At 46.8% G+C, this 23,044-nt stretch overlaps 1 long non-coding RNA gene across 1 annotated transcript; it reads left to right on the top strand.

The window, feature by feature from the left end:
* The first annotated feature begins 1,511 nt into the window (after positions 1-1,511).
* On the top strand, positions 1,512-22,559 carry LOC103246564 (uncharacterized). Its single transcript, XR_012091670.1, has 5 exons — positions 1,512-1,795; positions 2,020-2,137; positions 2,774-2,960; positions 5,549-5,777; positions 22,435-22,559. It is a non-coding gene; the product is annotated as an uncharacterized lncRNA (long non-coding RNA).
* The last annotated feature ends 485 nt before the right edge of the window (positions 22,560-23,044 follow it).

The raw sequence follows: 23,044 nt of genomic DNA, 5'->3' as shown, positions 1-23,044 counted from the left end.
TGGTTAGGCTGGTTTTGAACTCCTGACCTCAGGTGATCCACCTGCCTCAGCCTCCGAAAGTGCTGGGATTACAGTCATGAGCCACCGCGCCTGGCCTTGCTGGGTCTTATGGTAAGTGTATGTTTAACTTTATAAGAAACTGCAGGCCCAGTGTGGTGACTCATGGCTGTCATCTCAGCACTTTGGGAGGCTGATGTGGGAGGATCCCTTGAGGCCATGAGTTTAAGGTTAGCCTGGGCAACATAGTGAGACCCTGTTTCTACCAAAAAAAAAAAAAATTAGCTGGACCTGGTGGTGTGCATCTGTAGTCCCCGCTACTCAGGAGGCTGAGGCAGAAGGATTGTTTAAGCCCAGGAGTTCTAGGCTGCAGTGAGCTATGATTGCACTGCTGCACTCCAGCCTGGGCGACAAAGACCGTGTCTCAGACGCGCGCACACACACACACACACACACACACACACACACACACACACAGAGCTGTTGTCTCTGCTCCCTTGTAATTGGGCAGCAGATCCTGTCTCTGATTCATCATGGAATGCTGTTGTCTCTGTCCCGTTTTTATTTATTTATTTATTTATTTATTATTTTTGAGACGGAGTCTCGCTCTATCACCTAGGCTGCAGAGCAGAGGCACGATCTCGGCTCACCGCCAACTCCGCCTCTGGGATTCAAGCAATTCTCCTTCCTCAGCCTCCCGAGTAGCTGGCACCGCAGGCATGTGCAACCATACCCAGTGAATTTTTTTTTTTTCTTTTCTTTTGAAACGGAGTGTCTCTCTGTTGCCCAGGCTGGAGTGCAATGGCATGATCTGGGCTCACTGCAACCTCTACCCACTGGATTCAGCGATTCTCCTGCCTCAGCCTCCCAAATAGTTGGGATTACTGGCATGTGCTGCACCGCCTGGCTAATATTTTTGTATTTTTAGTAAAGATGGGGTTTCACCATGTTGGCCAGGCTGGTCTGGAACTCCTGACCTCAAGTGATCCACCAGCCTTGGCCTCCTAAAGTGCTGGGATTACATGCATGAGCCACTGAGCCCTTCTGAGTCTGCTTCTTTGTCTATGCATTTAGTTCTCCCAAGAGATTCTCTTTCCTTCTCCCTCTCCCTTGTCTTTGTACCCTGCTAATCAGGTATATGTGATTTCCTATCAGACCTGAACCTTGCAGAATTGAAGCTACAGAAAAGAATACATTGACTTTGCAGTGCTTGAAGGGGGTAAAAGTAAAGCATTACCCAGAGGAAGCAGGGTTAGGAAATTTTGCTTCTGACCCATTTTTGTGCCAGTCCCACCAGGAGAGAGTGAAGCCAGATAGTCTCCCTCTTTCCTGTTTTGTGTCTGGACTTTGATGTTCATTTCCTCATTCTTTCTTTCTAGGCTCTTGCTCTTGCAGAATCCACATGTCTTTCTTGAAGAAATCTGTAGTCAGAACTTTGTGCTGCATTTTTATCTAGGGAAGGAACAGGACAAGAGTGTGGTCTCCTAGAAATCTAGCACTGGAGAAACGTGAGTCTGATTTGTCTTTTTTTGGTCTTGTTTTGGTTTTTTTGCTGTCATTGTAATATTTTTATGCATTGGACTGTTATATGTTACACTGTTACACTATGTTGGCTAGACTGGTCTCGAACTCCTGACCTCGTGATCCACCCGCCTCAGCCTCTCAAAGTGCTAGGATTACAGATATGAGCCACCATGCCCAGCCTTGCCTCTTGGCTGTTACCAAAGGATGTTTGCTTCTAAAGAAGCTGGAAGCTGCGGCCCCAATGAGCCTTTGCAGGGGAGCAAGAGAGCCACAGGTAAGGACAACTGAGTTAGACAGGTGGGACAGGGCCTATGGGGAGGGCAGAGTGCATCACATTCCCCCACCCAGACTCACGGGCCATGGCATCATGGCCCCATGCAAGGCCCCACTCCTGTGTGTCTGATTGTGTGATTCCCAGTTATTCCCATTCCCCCAACAGATAAACACTCCAATGGGTTCAATGCATACACTTTTATTAAATCTCACTCTGTCACCCAGGCTGGAGTGCAGTGATGTGATCATAGCTCACTGCAGCCTCCAACTCCCAGGCTCAAGTGATCCTCCCATCTCAACCTTCTGAATAGATGTGATCTCAGGTACACACCACCATACTCAGGTAAATTTTAATTTTTTGTAGGGACAGGGTCTTGCTATGTTGTCCAGGCTTGTCTCGAATTCCTGACCTCAAGTGATCCTCCCACCTCAGCCTCCCACAATACTGCGATTACAGGGATGAGCCACTGCCCTTGGCCTAAATGTGCTCTTAAACACCTGTGTTGTTACTTTGTATGTGGGTATTTTAATGTACACAAATGACAATGAGTTGTGGCCTTATGGCATTGCTTTCTGTTTTCAGGCAGCACTAAGCTTTTTTTTTTTTTTTTTTGAGATGGAGTCTCGCTCTGTTGCCTGGGCGGGAGTGCAGTGGCATGATCTCGGCTCACTGCAACCTCTGCCTCACAGGTTCAAGCGATTCTCCTCAGCCTCCTGTGTAGCTGGGACTACAGGTATGCACTACCAGGCCCAGCTAATTTTTTTTTGTATTTTTAGTAGAAACAGGGTTTCACCATGTTGGTCAGGCTGATCATGAACTCCTGACCTCAAATGATCCACCTACCTTGGCCTCCCAAAGTGCTGGGTTTACAGGCATGAGCCACTGCGTCCAGCCAACACTAAGCTTTTTAAATGATGCTGTGTGTGCATCTAGCCTGTCATGTCTCACTGCTATACCACCTTCTGTGTTTCTACCCAGCTCACCTGCCCACTCTCCTGGTGAGGAACCCCCAGGGCACCTCCATCTCCCAGAGCACAAATGTCATTGAGATGAGCAGCTTGGGACATGGTATGGACCCATGCAGAGGTGACCCTAGGTAATGATGGCATCAGAGTGAGAGGCTGGACGACAGTGCAGCTGGGGGAGCTTCGAGGTGCTGTGATGTGTAAGAGATCATCAATTCCAGGATGTCACCGCGAGGAGAATATGCGTGGACCAAAGATGAGGGGTCCCCAGGAGGGTGCACCAATAGTGAGCCCCCAGATTCCATCCCTAGTCAGGTTCCCTGCTAAGTGGCAATTAGAAAAATTCCTCTTTACAGAAAATAGAAGGCCAATTAGGTCCCCAACCACAGAGCCAGTTCTCTATCCTCTAGTGAAAGCTTCCAGTGGACAAGAAAAGCTTGGGAAAGCCAGAAGCAATAGGAACCACAGCTCAGGCCAGGCAGCGGCTTCATAAATCACAAGGACGATTCTTTTTTGTTGTTGTTGTTAAAGAGATAAGGTCTCACTGCATCACCAGGCTGATGTGCAGTGATCCAATCACGGCTCACTGCAGCCTTGAACTTGTGGGCTCAAGTGATCCTCCCAGCTCAGCCTCCTGAGTAGCTGGGACCACAGGTGCACACCACCACGCCTTGCTAACTTTTATTTTTATTTTTATTTTTGAGAGGCAGTCTCGCTCTGTCACCCTGACTGGAGTGCAATGGTGCATTCTTGGCTCACTGCAACCTCCACCTCCCAGGTTCAAGTGATCCTCCTGCTTTGGCCTCCCAAGTAGCTGGAATTACAGGTGCAAGCCACCAGGCCCAGCTAATTTTTGTATTTTTATAGAGACAGGGTTTCACCATGTTGCCAGGCTGGTCTTGAACTCCTGACCTCAGGTGATCCGCCCACCTCAGCCTCCCAAAGTGCTGGGATTACAGGTGTGACCCACCGTACCTGGCACCTTGCTAATTTTTAAACATTTTTTGTAGAGATGGAGTCTCACTATGTTTCCCAGGCTGGTCTCAAGCTCCTAGCCTCAAGCAGTCCTACCACCTCAGTCTCCCAAAGTGCTGGGATTATAGGCATGAGCCACTATGCCCAGCCCCAGAAGGGCAATTAGTACATAGTAACAGTGGAAGGAACAGAGACACAGTCGGTGGGTGGTGGGAAGATAAGAACATTCACTCTGAGGGCTTCTAGTAATGTTGGAGAAGTGAGCATCAGCTGAGCAGAAGGGAGGGAGGGAAGGAAGCACAGGAGGTTTGAGGAGAGAGAGAGGAAGTATGAAATTGCTGTTTTTAAACCTCCTGGGGAAATGTAGAGGGGTTGCCAGGCAGCCCACTTGAAGTCTGTGAATTTAAAGTGAAAGCCCAGCCAGGCTGGGCACGGTGGCTCACGCCTGTAATCCCAGCACTTTGAAGGCAATGACCACAGAGAGAGAGGATCATCTGAGGCCAGGAGTTCCAGACCAGCCTGGCCAACATGGTGAAACCCCATCTCTACTTAAAATATAAGAATTAAATGGGCATGGTTGTGGGCACCTGTAATCCCAGCTACTCAGGAGGCTGAGGTGTGAGAATCACTTGAACCCAGGAGACAGAGGTTGCAGTGAGCTGAGATTGTACCATTGCACTCCAGCATGGGCGACAAGAGCAAAACTCCGTCTCAAAAAAAAAAAAAAAAAAAAAAAGTGAAAGTACAGCCAGACATGGTGGCTCAAACCTACAATCCCAGCACTTTGGTGGTTGAGGTGAGGAGGATTGCTTGAGGCCAGGAGTTCAAGAGCAGCCTAGGCAACATGGTGAGACGTCATCTCTACAAAAAATTAGAAAATTATCTGGGTGTGGTGTGGTACACATCTGTGATCCCAGCTCCCAGGGAGGCTGAGGAGGGAGGATCGTTTAGCCCAGGAGATGGAGGCTGCAGTGAGCTCTGATCACACCACTGCACTCCAGCCTGGGTGACAGAGTGAGACCTTGTCACTAAAATAAATAAATAAGTAAATGAATAAATAGATGAATAAATAAAGTGAAAGTTCAGCTGAGTGCATGCTTTCCCAGTGAGACTTGACTGTCCAGGTGCAGATGCAAGAGTTCCAGCCTGTTCATGTCACCCTCGCTCAGGGGAACAATGTCAGGGGACAAAGGAGTTGATTTTTTTTTCCTTCCTCTTTTTTTGAGATGGAGTCTCCCTCTGTTGCCCAGGCTAGAGTACAGTGGTGTGATCTCGGCTCACTGCAAACTTCACCTCCCAGATTCAAGCGATTCTCCTGCCTCAGCCTCCCTAGCAGCTGGGATTAGAGGCACCTGCCACCACACCTGGCTAATTTTTGTATTTTCGGTAGAGACGGGGGTTTCGCCATTTTGGGCAGGCTGGTCTCAAACTCCTGACCTCAAGTGATCCACCCACTTCGGCCTCCCAAAGTGCTGGGATTACAGGTGTGAACCACCTCGCCCTGCAGGAGTTGATTTTAATTATGAACCATGATTAAGGAAGGCAATGACCGCAGAGAGAATAACAGTGAGGTGGGGAGGCCAAGTGGAGAGTTCTGGGTTGAGAGGAGAGGTCAGCGGGGAGCTGTCCGAAGCCTCCTCTCTGGGTGATGGAGGGTCCCAGGTGTGACTGCAGACAGGGAGGGGTAGCTGAGAGGCACATTGGAAAAGCTCACTGGAGCTACAGCAGTCCTGGTGCCCAGAGAGATGGGGAGTAGCCTGACCTGTCTACGTGGGTGATGACGCCAACGTCTTGTATGAAATCACTGTTGCAGACCTCCTGGGGGAATGTAGAGAGGTTGCTGCTCTACAAGACAGCAAGAAGGATGGAGAACACAGTCAACTAGGAGCCCAAGTCCTCAGTGGATGAGGAGGTGCAAGCGGAAGACTAGCAGACAGCAGTCACCGAGAGGGACAGCAAGTGACTCCGCTGCCTTTGAAAGAGAAAGGTCTTGGACATGACCAGGAAGCATGGAGGATATAGACCCTACCTTAGATTCTACGGTATGTGGGGTATAGAAGAAAAAAGAGTCCCTGCACCAGACAGTGCCAGGGGATGTGGGGTCCTGAGGGTTGGAGGGAAGAGACCCTCCTGCAAGAGGCTGAGTGGAGGCTCGAGAGCCAATGATGTCATCAGAGGACCTGGGGCAGGATGTAGGGTGAGGAGGAGGGTCCAGTCATGTTAGGCAATACACAGATCTGGGGGGAGGGCCCATGGCACAGAGGCTGTGTCCTTTGAGGGTGAGTGAACCAACAGGGGAAAGTGAGGCATGATGAAAACAGCCGTGGATGGCCGGCTGTGGTGGCTCATGCCTGTAATCCCAGCACTTTGGGAGGCCGAGGAGGGTGGATCACCAGAGGTCAGGAGTTCAAGACCAGCCTGACCAACATGGGGAAGCCCATCTCTACTAAAAATACAAAATTAGCCAGGCATGATGGTGCGCACCTGTAATCCCAGCTACTTGGGAGACTGAGGCAGGAGAATCACTTGAACCCAGGAGGGAGAGGTTGCAGTGAGCCGAGATCGCGCCACTGCACTCCAGCCTGGGCAACAAGAGCGAAACTCCATTGGGAAGGGGAGTGGGGGGGAGGGGAGGGGAGAAGGAAGGAAGGATTGAAAGAAAGATAGAAAGAAATAACGGAGGGGGAGAGAGAGAGAGAGAAAAAAAGGAAGGAAGGAAGGAAAAGAAAGAAAAAGAGGAAGGAGGGAGGGAGGGAGGAAGGAAGGGAAGGAGGGGAGGGAAGGAAGGGAGGGAGGGAAGGCAGGGAGGGAAGGGAAGGGAGGGAGGGAAGGAAGGGAAGGAAGGGAGGGAGGGAAGGGAAGGGAGGGAGGGAGGGAGGGAGGGAAAGGAAGAAAGAAAATAACCGTGGATGACCTCAGACAGCCAGGTGACATTTCAAGCTGTGAGTTTGGAGAGTGTGGACGCTCCAGGCAACTGTGAGGTGGCTGCTCCCCCTGGTGGTCATATATGACTAAAGCAAGTACAAGTCCAGAATCACACCTGGAGAACAGGTGCCATCGCCTGAAAGCAACAGTAGCCACGACAATAAGGCCAGGTGCAGAACCCAGGTCTCCCCACTTTATTAGAACCTGTGGAGAGATCATGAACGTATTCCCCAATAAGTTCATTTTCAGAGGTAAAAAATCACAACAATCTCCCACAGTGTCACTTCTCCCGGGAACATGTGTATGTGAATGGCTTAAAAACTGTTGCCTTTGACAAAGAAATGTACCAATTTCCAATGGTAGAATATTTAATTGAGGAAATGTCTCATTAACAGATGTTAAGTGTAGGGTCTCAGCATCAGAATTTCCCTTGAATGTTTCATTATAAAAACGTTTGAGGTGTGGGGCTTACACCTGTAATCCTAACACTTTGGGAGGCCGAGGTGGGAGGATCACTTGAGGACAAGAGTTTGAGACCAGCCTGGGTAATTAGCCAAGTGCGGTGGAGCACACTTGTAGTCCCAGCTTCCTGGGAGCTGAGAAGGGAGCGTCCCTTCAGCCCAGGAGTTCAAGGCTGCAGTGAGCTAGGATAACATCACTGCACTCCAGCCTGGGAAACAGAGCAAGACCCTGTCTCTAAAAAATAAATGAATTAATGTTTTTAAGAAATGTTCAAACTCAATGAAAAATTGAAAGAATTTTGCAGTGAACATCCACACCCACCCCTGAAGTCTACAATTAACATTTCATTATGCTCAGTTTATCGTATAATCTATTCAACTATCCATCCCTCAAACCATTCTATTTGGAGGCATTTGAAAATGAATTGTGGCATTAGTACATTTTACCCCTAAACACTTCAGCACACATATTATAACAAGACTCTCATATTTATTTATAGTCCTTTTTTCTTTGGACATAAAATATGCTCACGCCTGTAATCCCAGCACTTTGGGAGGCCGAAGTGGGCAGATCACTTGAGCTCAGGAGTTCAAGATCAGCCTGGGCAATGCCCAGGCGCAGTGGCTTGCGCCTGTAATCCCAGCACTTTGGGAAGCCAAGGCAGGCGGATCACGATGTCAGGAGATCGAGACCATCCTGGCTAACACGGTGAAACCTTGTCTCTACTAAAAATACAAAAAATTAGCCGGGTGTGGTGGCACGCACCTGTAGTCCCAGCTACTTGGGAGGCTGAGGCAAGAGAATCACTTGAGCCCGGAAGGCGGAAGTTGCAGTGAGGTGAGATCGCACCACTGCATTCCAGCCTGGGCAAGAGAGTAAGACTCCATCTCAAAAAAAAAAAAAAAAAAAAAAAAAAAGAGATCTGTCTGGGTAATATAGTGAAACCCCGTTTCTACTAAAAATACAAAAACTACCTGGGCATGGTGGCACATGCCTGTGGTCCCAGCTACTCAAGAGGTTGAGGTATGAGACTCACTTGAACCCAGGAGGCAGAGGTTGCAGTGAGCCAAGATCACACCACTGCACTCCAGCCTGGATGACAGAGCAAGACCCTGTCTCAAAAAAAGAGAGAAAGCACATAAGTCTCTTCCTTTTTGCTTCAATGTGTTCCTGAGGATCACATTGCAATGTAGATCATATTTTTCCAATGAATAAACTTGCATTCCAGACCAGAGACAGAGAATCATCTAAATCATGGCTTTAAATAATAACATAGCATGAAAGAAAAGAATCAATATTCTAGGCTGGGCACGATGGCTTAGGAAATCCCAGCACCTTGGGAAGCCAAGGCGGGAGCCCAGGAGTTCAAGACCAGCCTGGGCAACATAGTGAGATCCCTGTCTCTACAAAAAATAACAAATAAAAAAAAAATCTTAATGCATATAGTAAAATGTACAAATCTTATGTGTACCCCTCAATGAATTCTAACAAATGCATGCACCCATGTAACCCATATTGCCATCAAGACAGAACATCATTATCATCCCCAAAAACCTTCCCCTGTGTACCTTCTCAGTCGATCCACTCCCACCCTCCAATCAGGCAACCATTGATCTGATCATTCCTGTTATAAATTAGTTTCAGCCTGTTCTACAACTTAATGTAAACTGAATTGTAAAGTATGGACTCTGGTGTAGCAGCATCAGAATTCAAAAAGCTACCCAGAGGCCAGGTGCAGTGGCTCATGCCTGTAATCCCAGCACTTTGGGAGGCCACGATGGGTGGATCGCTTGAGTCAGGAGTTTGAGACCAACCTTGTCAATATGGTGAAACCCCATCTCTACTAAAAATACAAAAATTAGTCAGGTGTAATAGTGTGTGCCTGTAGTCTCAGCTACTCAGGAGGCTGACATGAGAGAATTACTTGAACCTGGGAGGCAGAGGTTGTGGTGAGCTGAGATCACACCACTGCACTTCAGCCTGGGTAACAGAATGAGACCCTGTCTCAAAATAAATAAGTAAATAGATAAATAAATAAATAAATAAATAAATAAATTTTAAAAAAGACCCCCAGGTGTTTCTAGGCTGGGAACTTTTGCTCAGACCCAGGCCTTTTCCCACATTCTAGAAGACAGCAATTTGGCTCTGGTCTGAGGTCATAGCTGATTGACTACAGATCTGTGACTAGATGTCAGGTCTCCTTGCTGTTCACCCTCTGTTTACTGTACAACAGGGTTTCTTCCAGAACAGTGGTTCTCAATGTTAACATCCATTATAATCTCTGGAGGAATATACCTCTGGGATAGGGCTCAATAATCTGCATTTTTGGCCAGGCGCAGTGACTCACACCTGTAATCCCAGCACTTTGGGAGGCCGAGGTGGGAGGATTGCTTGAGCCCAGAAGTTTGAGACCAGCCTGGGCAACACCATGAAACCCCATCTCAACTGAAAATACAAAATTAGCCGGGCATGGTGGTGCACACCTGTAAGCCCAGCTACTTGGGAGGCCGAGGCAGGAGAATTGCTTGAACCCGGGAGGCAGAGGTTGCAGTGAGCTGAGATCGTGCCTCTGTACTCCAGCCTGGACAACAGAGTGAGAGTCCATCTCAAAAAAATAAAAATAAAAATAAAAGCCAATTGCAATTACTGTTGGATTTCTATTGGAATGACTGTTGGGAATCCACCTGTCATTTCTACGTCACAACAAGAAAGAATTGGGGTGAGCTATTTGCTAATGGTGACCATGTAACAGTGAGGTGTCCTCACCCCATGCTTTCTGAAGATATTTCTTAATGTCCCTGCTCAGCAATCATTCAACAAGAGCTCTTTGCATATGTTTCAGCAAAAGTATTCCCACCTTGCCTCATTTTCTCTTTTTTTTTTCTTTTTTTTTGAGACAGAGCCTCGCTCTGTCGCCCAGGCTGGAGTGCAGTGGTGCAATCTCGGCTCACTGCAAGCTGTGCCTCCCGGGTTCACGCCATTCTCCTGCCTCAGCCTCCCGAGTAGCTGGGACTATAGGCGCATGCCACCTCGCCCAGCCAAGTTTTTGTATTTTTAGTAGAGACGGGGTTTCACAGTGTTCGCCAGGATGGTCTCGATCTCCTGACCTTGTGATCCGCCTGCCTCGGCCTCCCAAAGTGCTGGGATTACAGGTGTGAGCCACCGTGTCCAGATTTCTCTTTTTAAAAAAATTTTTATTTATTTATTTTTTGAGACGGAATTTCACTCTTGTTGTCCAGGCTGGAGTGCAATGATGCGATCTCGGCTCACTGCAACCCCTGCCTCCTGGGTTCAAGTGATTCTCCTGCCTTGGCCTCCCGAGTAGCTGGGATCACAGGCGTGCGCAACCACGCCCGGTTAATTTTCTATTTTCAGTAGAAACGGGGTTTCTCCGTGTTGGCCAGGCTGGTCATAAACTCCTGACCTCAGGTGATCCACCTGGCTCAGCTTCCCAAAGTGCTAGGATTACAGGCGTGAGACACCAGACCCGGCCAGCCTCATTTTCTCTTTAACTGGGGGGAGTCTTCCTCCTCTCTCTGCTGACTCATTGACATGTGTATCTCACTGTGGCCAGGTTTCCTCCTCCATTCAGCCTAGTTAGTCTACTTCCAAGGGCTGAGAGCAGCCCAGTGCATACTTATCCCCCAGGACAGAGCCCCCCACCACTGTTCCATGGGCAACATAGGGTGAAAGAGATAGTTTTAGGGTAATACACTATACTTATTTATTTATTTATTTATTGAGTTGGAGTCTCGTTCTGTTGCCAAGGCTGGAGTGCGGTGGTGTGATCTCGGCTCACTGCAACCTCTGCCTCCTGAGTTCAAGTGATTCTCCCACCTCAGCCTCCAGAGTAGCTGGGACTATAGGCACACATCACCATGCCCGGCTAATTTTTGTATTTTTAGTAGAGACAGGGTTTCACCATGTTGGCCAGGCTAATATCAAACTCCTGACCTCAGGTGATCCTCCCACCTTAGCCTCCCAAAGTGCTGGGATTACAGGCGTGAGTTACCGCGCCCAGCCCCATACTTTTTTTTTTTTTTTAATACTTATGAATTGATTTTAGTGTGCCTTAGGAAAATAGCAAACCCATGAATTCACACATACTATATATTATTTAAGTTGTTTCCTCTCTAAATAAATTTAAGTTGAAAAAAGAAATTGATTGGAAAGACCAGTATTGATGGACTTGTAAAAACAGTGGCCTGAGCTGGGCCCAGTTGCTCACACCTATAATCTAAGGGCTCTGACAGGCTGAGACAGGAAGACTTCTTGAGGCCAGGAGTTTCAGACCAGCCTGGGCAACATAGCAAGACTCCGTTTCTTCCGAAAGACATAAAAAATATTAGCTGGGCATGTTGGCTATGTCTAGTCCCAGCTAGTCAGGAGGCTGAGGAGGGAGGATTCCTTGGGCCCAGGAGGTCGAGGCTGCAGTGGGTTATGATCGCACCACTTCACTCCAGCCTGGGCAACAGAGCAAGACCTTGTCTCAAAAACAACAACAACAACAAAAACAGAGACTTACAGGGATGTCAGAAAGTGAAAGGATAAGAGCTTGCCCATGATCTGAGAATTCCTGCTTCAGTGGATTCCAGGGAAAGGTGAACGTGGAGACTCAAAGAGTGGCGTCTCCTGTTAGGAAAACTCATGTTCTTTTCCTGCAGCTTTAAGTCATTTCATGAAGACATAAAAGCAATTCTAGTTATTTTGCATTTGTATTTTGTGACTTCTTTTGCATATTATTCTTGATAACTCACAATAGCATACTTACTTGCCTTAAAATATGTGAATTTACATAGATTCTGCCATTTTAAAGTATAATTTTTATAACATTTTGGGACTAGAATTCTTTTTCCTGAAGGGACACGTTTTCTGTTTTATAATGAAAGTCAGCTGGAACATAAGATTCTGCACATAACAATTTACTTTAGAGACAAATTTTCAGTATCTTTTTGCTTATAAACGAGTTGTGTTATTAAAAAGCAACTTTATTTAATTATGTTTATTTCTTTATTTTATACTCTGCCTCATTTCTTGTTGATCTGAGACAACTTACAGTGAGAATACATATGATAAAATAAAAATTAAAAAAACAAAAACTGGGAGTTAAAAGTAAGAAGTCAAGGTAAGGGGAAATAAAACGAACACAAACTGTCCAGACCCAAGCGGTTAAGAGTTGACTTTCAGGCTAGGGACAGTGGCTCATGCCTGTAATCCCAGCACTCTGGGAGGCCAAGTTGGGCGGATCAAGAGGTCAGGAGATCAAGACCATCCTGGCCAAGATGATGAAACCTCATCTGTACTAAAAATACAAAAATTAGCTGGGCGTGGTGGTGCTTGCCTGTAATCCCAGCTACTAGGGAGGCTGAGGCAGGAGAATCGTTTGAACCCAGGAGTCAGAGGTTGTGGTGAGCCGAGATCGAACCACTGCACTCCAGCCTGGCTACAGAGCGAGACTCCATCTCAAAAAAAAAAAAAAAAAAAAAAAAAAAAAAAAGAAAAAGAAAAAGTTTATCTGTATAAAGAGAACAATGGGGTTTTTGTTTTGTTTTGTTTTGTTTTGTTTGAGACAGAGTTTCGCTCTTGTTACCCAAGCTGGAGTGCAGTGGCGCGATCTGGTCTCGAATTCCTGACCTCATGATCTGCTCGCCTCAGTCTTCCAAAGTGTTGGGATGACAGGCATGAGCCACCGCACCCGGCCCCAGTGGTATAATTTTGAAAATATTTATCCATGTTGTAGCATGTATCAGTAATTCATTTCTTTTTATTACTGAGTAGTGTTCCATTGTAGGGATATACAACAATTTGTTTAGCTATTTATCTGTTGATGAACATTTGGGTTTTTTCTAGTGTTGGGAAGTCACAAAGCTGCTGTGATTATGTTTTCATTTCTCTTGGATAAAACTCTAAGATTGGGATTGCTGGGTCTTTTTTGTTTTTGTTTTGTTTTGTTTTGTTTTGAGATGGCGTTTCACTCTTGTTGCCCAGGTTGGAGTGCAATGGCACAATCTTGGCTCACTGCAACTTCTGCCTTCCGGGTTCAAGCCATTCTCCTGCCTCAGCCTCCCTAATAGCTGGGATTACAGGCATACGCGACCATGCCCAGCTAATTTTCTATTTTCAGTAGAGACAGGGTTACACTATGTTGGTCAGGCTGGTTTTGAACTCCTGACCTCAGGTGATCCGCCTGCCTCAGCCTCCCAAAATTTTGGGATTACAGGCATGAGCCACCACACCCAGCCTTATACGTATATGTTTAGCTTTATAAGAAACTGCAGGCCCAGTGTGGTGGCTCACAGCTGTCATCTCGGCACTTTGGGAGGCCTATGTGGGAGGATCCCTTGAGGCCATGAGTTCAAGGTTAGCCTGGGCAACATAGTGAGACCCTGTTTCTAGAAAAAATAAAAAATTAGCTAGACATGGTGGTGTGCATCTGTAGTCCCCACTACTCAGGAAGCTAAGACTGGAGTGCAGTAGCGTGATCTTGGCTTACTGCAACCTCTACCTCCTGGGTTCAAGTGATTCTCCTGTCTCAGCCTCCTGAGTAGCTGGGATTACAGGTGCGGGCCACCACACCTGGCTAATTTTTGTATGTTTAGTAGAGACAGGGTTTTGCCACGTTGGCCAGGCTGCTCTTGAATTCCCGACCTCAGGTAATCCACCTCAACCTCCCAAAGTGCTGGGTTTTCAGGCGTGAGACGCCATGCCTGGCCAGCAGTTTACTCCTCACCTTAATTTTAAAAATCAGTGTCAACTATGTGGCATGCAGAAGATCACAGCTTCCCAGAATAGCCGGTTATATATCATTTCAATTTCAACTTCTACCTCAGCTTCAAGGAGTACGTGTGCAAGTTTGTTATATGGGTATATCACACGATGCTGAGGTTTGGGGTACGAGTGACCCCATCACCCAGGGTTTGAGCACAGTACCCAATAGGTAGTTTCTCAGTCCTTGCCCTCCTTCCCCTGCCTTCTTGCAGTCCTTAGTATCTTTTTTGTTTTGTTTTGTTGGTTTTTTTTTTTTCTTTTTTTTTTTAATGTGGAGTCTTGCTCTGTTGCCCAGGTTGGAGTGCAATGGTGTGATCTCGGCCTCCGCCTCCCGGGTTCAAGTGATTCTCCTGCCTCAGCCTCCTGAGTAGCTGGGATTACAGGTGCCTGCCACTATGCCTCACTAATTTTTGTATTTTTAGTAGAGACGGGGTTTTACCATGTTGACCAGGCTGGTCTTGAGCTCCTAATCTCAGGTGATTCACCTGCCTTGGCCTCCCAAACACTGAGATTACAGGTGTGAGATACCGCATCTGGCCATTAGTGTGTGTTTTCAGAATCTACTATGTACTCTTTCAGTGCCTGGGGACCTGAACAAATTTATCCCTACTACCAAAGCAAGTAAGCTTGGTTCTTGCAACTATGTGTGACCTTCACAACCTCTGTACCAGCTTTTATTTTTTCTTACACAAGTGAAGACAAGAGGTCAGTTCTAACAAAAGGTGAAGGAAGCAAGGTGACCTTAGACGTCTCTTGAAAGATACAGAGATTGAGAAGTTGGGAAAGCGTTTGTTTGGGCAAGGAACTTTTTTTTTTTTCCTCTTACCCAAAATCAGGCCTCCAAAGGCTGGTCCTGCAGGAAAACTTGCTTTTGTACTTTGGAACTAGGGGCGAGAAGGCCTTGTCAGCAGTAGTTTTTTTTTTTTTTTTTCTAAAATCAGTTGTCCCTTTGCTTGCCCCACATGAACTAGCTGGAGCAAGCCAGGCAGAAGTTCTGTGTTCTGTTCTGAGCTGCAGAAGGCTGTGGTCCGGATGGGGCCTGGGAGCCGCTGTGTCTGAGAATCTGAGAATAGACCTACCCACCAGGATGTCTTCTACCCCTGGCCCTGCCCACTCCCTCCCTGTTAGAGCCAAATATGAAGAATCCAGAGTCCAGTCTCCGGCAATGATTTTTCTGTGTGTGGAATTCTAATGTACACAATTTACTTTGAAGCAACTGAAACTTACTCAGCAGATTTTTTTCCCCTACAGCCACAAGAATTTTAAATATGCAGGAATTGTGAGTCACTCCTGGTGGAAACAATGAAAAGAGGAGGAAAATGGCCAGGCGTGGTGGCTCACACCAGTCATTCCATCACTTTGGGAGGCCGAGGCAGGTGGATCACTTGAGGTCAGGAGTTTGAGACCAGCCTGGCCAACATGGTGAAGCCCTGTCTCTATTAAAAATACAAAAGAATTAGCCAGGCGTGGTGGCAGGCGCCTGTAATCCCAGCTACTCGGGAGGTAAGAGAATCACTTGAACCTAGGAGGCAGAGGTTGCAGTGATCTGAGATCACATCACTGTACTCCAGCCTGGACGACAGAGTGAGACCCTGTCTCGAAATAAAAATAAAAATAGAAATAGAAATAAAAACGAGGAAATCAGAAGTGTACAGGGAAGTAAAGCATTTTGCAGAGCAGGATGGGAAGCGCAAAAAGGAGCTGTGGCTGAGTTTCCTGTGCTGCTCAATCAAACAGGGAGGGCGTTGATACTCTTGTAACCCAACAGGTGAAGGCCGTCTCCCCTGGCCTGACCATTTCATGGGCAGAATTAAGGTCCTAAAATCCTGCTCGCTCTCCTAGGGAGGGTGTGGGAAAAGAATCAGACTTTCAAGTAAATTCAATGTAAAGTGAGTCTCTAACATTCTATTTTGGCCAGCACGGTGGCTCACACTTGTAATCCCAGCACTTTGGGAAGCCAAGATGGGAGGATCACTTGAGGCCAGGAATTCAAGACCAGCCTGGGTAACACAGTAAGACCTCATCTCTATAATAATAATAATAATAATAACTTAGCTGGTGTGGTGGTGCATGCCTGTAGTCTCTGCTACTCAGTAGGCTGAGGCGGGAGGATCACTTCAGCCCAGGAGGTTGAGGCTGCAGGGAGCTATGATTAGACCATTGGCACTCCAGTATGGGTGACGAGTGAGACCTTGTCTCTAAAAAAGCCAAAAATATTCTGTTTTCTCCTTGAGACCACATTACAACCCAGGAGGCAGGTGTCAAGAATTCTGACTCGTAAATCAGGCCTAGTGTTCAGCTGGGGATGTGTAAATCAGTTCTTACCTTCACTGGAGGAAATGTACATTTCCTTTCAAATTCAAGGCTGATGGTCTTGTTTTTTTTTTTTTTTTTTTTTTGGAGACAGGGTCTCACTCTGTCGCTGAAGTGCTGAGGCCTGATCTCAGCTCTCTGCACCTTTGAACTCCTGGGCTCAAGCTATCCTCCCACCTCAGGCTCTTGAGCGTCTGGGACCACAGACATGCACCACCATGCCCCACCAAGTTTTTTTTTTTGTTTTTTTTTTTGTTTTTTTTTTTAAGAGAAGGAATCTTGCTATATTCTCCAGGCTGGTCTCAAACTCCTGGGCTCAAGCGATCCTTCTGTCTCAGCCTCCCAAAGTGAGACACACTTGTGGGCTTATTACAAGTGGGAGCCACTGCACCTGGCCAATCTCATTGAAGCTATTGCTAGTGTCAGTGGTTGGAAAGAGGCTCAAGTACCTGTTTTTTTGTTCATTTATTTGTTTGTTTTGAGATGGAGTCTCACTCTTGTTGCCCAGGCTGGAGTGCAGTGGTGCAATCTCGGCTCACAGCAACCTCCGCCTCCCGGGTTCAAGCGATTCTCCTGCCTCAGCCTCCTCCTGAGTAGCTGGGATTACAGGCGCCTGGCTAATTTTTGTACTTGTAGTGGAGACAGGGTTTTTCCATGTTGGCCAGGCTGGTCTCGAACTCCTGACCGCCTCAGCCTCACAAAGTGATGGGATTACAGGTGTGAGCCACCACGTCCAGCCAAAGTACCTGGTTTTTCAAACATGTCCAGTAATTATTTGTCTGATCATCTCAACAAGACTGGAATCTTCTTGAAGTTGGTGCACATGCATTCCTCTCTCAGGTCTTTTGTCAGGGTTCCTGGGGACTGGTTTTGAGGTTCTGGTACCTTCAGTCATTCTCAGGAGCATTGCCCATTCTTAGTTATGTTGTGTTGCTTCTTGCACCTTCTGTTTTTTGTTGTTTTTTTTTAAATTTTTTTCCGAGACGGAGTTTTGCTCTTGTTGCCCAGGCTGAAGTGCAATGGCGCGATCTCGGCTCACTGCAAACTCCGCTTCCCAGGTTCAAGTGATTCTCCTGCCTCAGCCTCCCAAGTAGCTGGGGTTACAGGCATGCACCACCATGTCCAGCTAATTTTGTATTTTTAGTAGAGACGGGGTTTCTCCCTGTTGGTCAGGCTTGTCTCAAACTCCTGACCGCAGGTGATCCACCCGCCTTGGCCTCCCTAAGTGCTGGAATTACAGCTGTGAGCCACCACGCCTGGCCTGCTCAGGCACTTTCTTAAAAAGTGCTTTAGCTTGTCCCGCTTATCTCATTTTAGCTCCTTTTACACCATTTGTCTGTTTCTGACTTCCTCTTCACTCACTTGTGGTTCATTCTCCACACTTAGTGGAATTGCACTACAGTAAGCCCTGCTTCTCTGCCGATAGACCTGCTGACTTCAAGCTCTTTGCAGTGAGCCTGCCTGTATGAATTAGCTTGATTCCTGCTGGACCAAAGTCAAATGAGTGGTTTATTTTATTTTTTTCTTTTTATTTTTAATCTTTTTTTTAATAGAGACAGGGTTTCACCATATTGGCCAGGCTGGTCTTGAATGCCTAGCCTTAAACAATCCCCTGTCTTGGCCTCCCAAAGTGCTGGGATTACAGTCATGAGCCACCACGCCGGCCCTTTTTGAGTTTTTTTTCTTTTTTAGATGGTGGCTCGCTCTGTCACCCAGGCTGGAGTGCAGTGCAGTGGTACGATCTTGGCTCATTGCAACCTCCACCTCCCGGGTTTAAGTGATTCTCTCACCTCAGCCTCCTGAGTAGCTGAGACCAGCCTGGGCAACATGACAAAACACTGTCTCTACTAAAAATACAAAAAATTAGCTGGGCCTCATGGTGCATGCCTATAGTCCCAACTGCTCAGGAGGCTGAAGTGGGAGAATCGCTTGAGCCAGGGAGGCAGAGGTTGCAGTGAGCTGAGATTATACCACTGTACTCCAGCCTGGGTGACAGAATGAGGCCTTAACTCAAAAAAAAAAAAAAAAAAAAATGCATGTGTGTGCGTGTGATTAATGTGTGTGTATAAAAATGTGTGTGTGTGTGTATGTGTATTTGTAGGGAATGTGGTTGGTAAAATACATAGGCATAGGAGCCAAATCATGAAGGGCATAAATTGTGTAATAATGACATTATGTTAATTGGCTGGGTGCAGTGGCTGTGGTGGGGCCCGGTGGCTCACATGTGTAATCCCAGCACTTTGGGAGGCTGAGGCAGGCAGATCACTTGAGGTCAGGAGTTCGAGACCAGCCTGGCCAACATGGTGAAACCCCATCTCTACTACAAACACAAAAATTAGATGGGCATGGTGGCAGGTGCCTGTAATCCCAGCTACTTGGGAGGCTGAGGCAGGAGAATTGCTTAAACCTGGGAGGCAGAAGTTGCAGTGAGTCAAAATTGTGCCATTGCACTCCAGCCTGGGTGACAGAGTGAGACTCCTTCTCAAAAAAAAAAAAAAAAAAAAAAAAAAAAAAAAAAAAATTAGTAGACATTGAAATTTGAATTTCATTTTTATTAATTATTATTATTATTATTGCTTTTAAGACAGGGTCTCTCTGTCACCCAGGCTGGAGTGCAGTGTCATGGCTGTAGCTCACTGCAGTCTCAAACTCCTGTGCTCAAGCAGTCCTTCTGCCTCAGTCTCCTGAGTAGCTAGGTCTATAGGCGCATGCCACCACACCTGGCTCATTGAAAAAATACTTTTGTAGAGATGGAGTCTTGCTGTGTTGTCCAGACTGATATTGAACTCCTGGCTTCAAGTAATCCTCCTGCCTCAGCCTCCCTAAGTGCTAGGGTACAGGTGTGAGCCACTGCGGCCAGCCTGAAATTTGAATTTCGTTAATTTTTACATGTTAAAAAATATTATTCTTCTATTGATTTTTTCCCCCAACTGTTTAAAATGTAAAAGTCAGCCAGGCATGGTGGCTCACACCTGTAGTCCCAGCTACTAGAGAGGCCAAGATGGAAGGATCACTTGAGCCCAGGAGTTTGAGGCTGTAGTGAGCTATGATGTCACCACTGCACTCCAGCCTGGGTGACAGAAAAAAAGAAGTAAAATAAAATGTAAAAATCATTCTTACTTGTGAGCCATACAAAACCAGATGGCAGGGTGGATTTGGCCTACAAGCCATAGCTTGCTGACCCTTGACTTAAAAGATTTTTTTTTTCCAGGTCGACTTTAAATGGCATATTCTGCCAACTGCATTGGTTGGAAATCAGTTGAGCAGTGGGTTGGTCAGCTGCTTTGAGTCTGTTTTTAACCACAGTCTATTCTAAATATAGACTACTTACGTCATCTGTGTAGCCTTGTATATGACATATTAGTCTCTGATGGGAGGCTGGTCTAGGCCACCTTGAGGATCCCTTTCACCCTAATTCTAGTCCAAAGATTTTCTAAAAAATAAAGGCCAGGCATGGGGGCTTATACCTGTAATCCCAGCACTTTGGGAGACCTAGGTGGGAGGATTGCTTGAGTCCAGGAGTTCAAGACCAGTCTGACCAGTCTGGTCATAGCAAGACCCCCATCTCTACAAAAAAAATTTTAAAAATTAGCCTGGTGTAGTGGTGTGTGCCTGTAGTCCCAACTACTTGGGAGGCTGAGGCAGGAAGATCGCTTGAGCCCAGGAGTTGGAGGCTGCAATGAGTCATGATCTCACCACTGCACTCCAGCCTGGGTGACAGAGTGAGAACTTGTCTCAAAAAAAAATTCTTTTTGAATCTCTGTCCTCTGCAGCTTGTGCAGCAGTGTGCCTCCCAGAATTTTTTCCTGTAACTTCACCATTTTCCTTCTCCTGCCCGGGTTCAAATCAGGATGTAAAGGTGGTGGTCCTGCAGGCTCTGTCCTTAGCGCTCTTCTCTTCTCCCTCTCTCTAGTCTCCCTGGTCTTTATTTTTATTATTATTATTTTTCTTTTTCTTTTTTTTTTGAGATAGAGTCTCGCTCTGTCGCCCAGACAGGAGTACAGTGGCACGATCTTGGCTGACTGCAAGCTTTGCCTCCCAGGTTAGGTGATTCTCCTGCCTCAGCCTCCTGAGTAGCTGGGACTATGGGCGCCCGCCACCATGCCCAGCTAATTTTTTGTATTTTTAGTAAAGATGGGGTTTCACCGTGTTAGCCAGGATGGTTTTGATGTCCTGACCTCGTGATCTGCCCGCCTTGGCCTCCCAAAGTGCTGGGATTACAGGTGTGAGCCACCGCGCCTAGCCTATTTTTTATTATTTTTTATTTTCTTGAGACAGGGTCTCATTCTGTCGCCCATGCTGGAGTGCAGTGGTATGATCTTGGCTCACTGCAATCTCTGCCTTCCAGGTTCAAGCGATTCTCCTGCCTCGGCCTCCCGAGTAGCTGGGACTGCAGGTGCACACCACCCTGCCTGGCTAATTTTTGTATTTTTAGTAGAGGTGGGGTTCTGTCATATTGACCAAGCTGGTCTTGAACTGCTGTCCTCAAGTGATCCTCCCGCCTCAGCCTCCCAGAGTGCTGGGATTACAGGCGTGAGCCACTGTGCCTGGCTTCTCCCTGGACTTTAATCAGATCACATCTTCAACTAACACCGCTACATTGGCAACATTATGTATGTTTAGCCCTTATACTTAGCTCTGACCTTTCTTCTGAGGCTTAGAGCCTTTCCCAATATCCGGAAGTTAAAGTCTAAACTCCTTAGCTTGGCTCTAGGATCTGCTGAGTCTGAACTCCTGATGCACTGCCAGGCTCCCGGGCCAAGTCACAGGGTAGCTGCCAGCAGGTCATCTGCTTCTTCCTCCTCCTTGTCTTTGCTCACGCTCCTCCCTCTGCCATCACAAGCCTCTCTCCTTGTCTCCACCTCCCTCCCTCTCCTCCCAGTACACACCAAGTCAATGCCCTGCCCTTCGACAACCCACTCAGAGGACCACTTACCTGTCAGATTCAGCTCAAATATCTGTGCCTCCTTGAAGCCTTTTCTTTTTTCTCTGCTTTTCTTTTCTCTTCTTTTGTTAGAGTCAGGGTCTTGCTCTGTTGCCTAGGCTGGAGTGCAGTGGCGTGATCTCAGCTCACTGCAGCCTCCACCTCCTGGGTTCAAGTGATTCTCCTGCCTCAGCCTCCCAAGTAGCTGGGATTACAGGCTTGCACCACCACCGCCAGCTAATTTTTTGCATTATTATTTTTAGTAGAGACTCGGTTTCTGTATGTTGCCCAGGCTGGTCTCGAACTCCTGGCCTCAAACAATCCTCCTGCCTTTGCCTCCCAAAGTGCTGGGATTACAGGCAAGAGACATCATGCCCAGTCTGAAGCCCTGTTTCATAGATAAGGCTAAACATTTTTCCTGTGTGCCCATAAAGCCTTATGCACATCTCCACTTTAATGCTTGCTTGCAACAATTAGGTTAAAAATAATTGAATATTGGTTCAACATTATATATATACACACACACACATATGTGTGTGTGTGTGTGTGTGTGTGTGGTTTCTCTGCCTCAGCCTCCTGGTTTCCAGTGATTCTCCTGCCTCAGCCTCCTGGGTAGCTGGGATTACCGGCACATGCCACCACACCCGGCTAATTTTTACTTTTTTATTTTTAGTAGAGAAGGGGTTTCACCATGTTGGCCAAGCTGGTCTGGAACTCCTGACCTCAGCTTCCCAAAGTGCTAGGATTACAGGCATGAGCCACCGTGCCCGGCCTCAACATCAAATATATTTAAAAGTTGGTACCAGCCGGGCACTGTGGTTCATGCCTATAATCCCAACATTTTGGGAGGCCAAGGTGGGCAGATCGCCTGAGGTCAGGAGTTTGAGACCAGCCTGGCCAACATGGTGAAACCCATCTCTACTAAAAATAAAAATAAAAAAATTAGCCGGGTGTGGTGGCACGTTCCTGTAATCCCAGCTACTCAGAAGGCTGAGGCACGAGAATCACTTAAACCTGGGAAGTGGAGGTTGCATTAAGCTGAGATCATACCACTGCCCTCCAGCCTGGGCAACAGAGTAAGACTCCATCAAGAAAAAAAAAAGAAGAAGAAGAAAAAAGAAATTGGTGTCATGTGGGAAGTAAAAAAAAAAAAAAAAAAAGGAAAAAGAAATGAATGAATTCATGAGTACACTCTTATGTGGCCTGCACTGACTTTCACACAAATTAGATTGGCTTAGTAGGCAAGATGGGATATTTTCGTAATTTTATTTGATGTCTTTAAATGCATTTATCTTTTTTTTCTGTAGGAGGAAAATTCTTCCAAGGATGGTCTCCCACTCAGAGCTGAGGAAGCTTTTCTACTCAGCAGATGCAGTGTGTTTTGATGTTGACAGCACAGTCATCAGAGAAGAAGGAATCAGTGAGCTAGCCAAAATCTGTGGCGTTGAGGACATGGTGTCAGAAATGTAGGGATAGCATTTATTCACTTTATGAAATGATGAAGAATTTCTAAAGAGTGACTGTTTTGGATGAAGTGCTAGACCCTGGCTATGGAACATGAGCACTAGGCTTTTTCTTTCATTCCTTAGAGCTGAATTTGATATATTCATTCATTTATATAAATATTTATGGCAAATAAATATGGATAAGACATGTTCTTAGCTTGATCAGGGGAATGATGACCGTCACTAACCAAAGAAGATGGCTTGGGGGGCAGGGCCCAAGTGTCCAGCGGCTTTGTGTCATGGTTGAAAGTGTGGCCTTAGTGCTTCCCTGGAAAGGCTCAGAGCCTCTTGGTGGATCCTGGGTCAGAGGTCCTCCCTCTCTCCTGCCCTCCTGTCCTGCAGCTGGGCACCTCCCTCCACAGCCCCAGTCCCTCAGTCAGCACCATGTCATTTTCTTTTTCTTTTTTTTTTT

Source organism: Chlorocebus sabaeus, chromosome 28, assembly GCF_047675955.1.
Source record: "Chlorocebus sabaeus isolate Y175 chromosome 28, mChlSab1.0.hap1, whole genome shotgun sequence".
NCBI lineage: Eukaryota > Metazoa > Chordata > Mammalia > Primates > Cercopithecidae > Chlorocebus > Chlorocebus sabaeus.
This window is presented reverse-complemented; position numbering and strand designations above follow the sequence as displayed.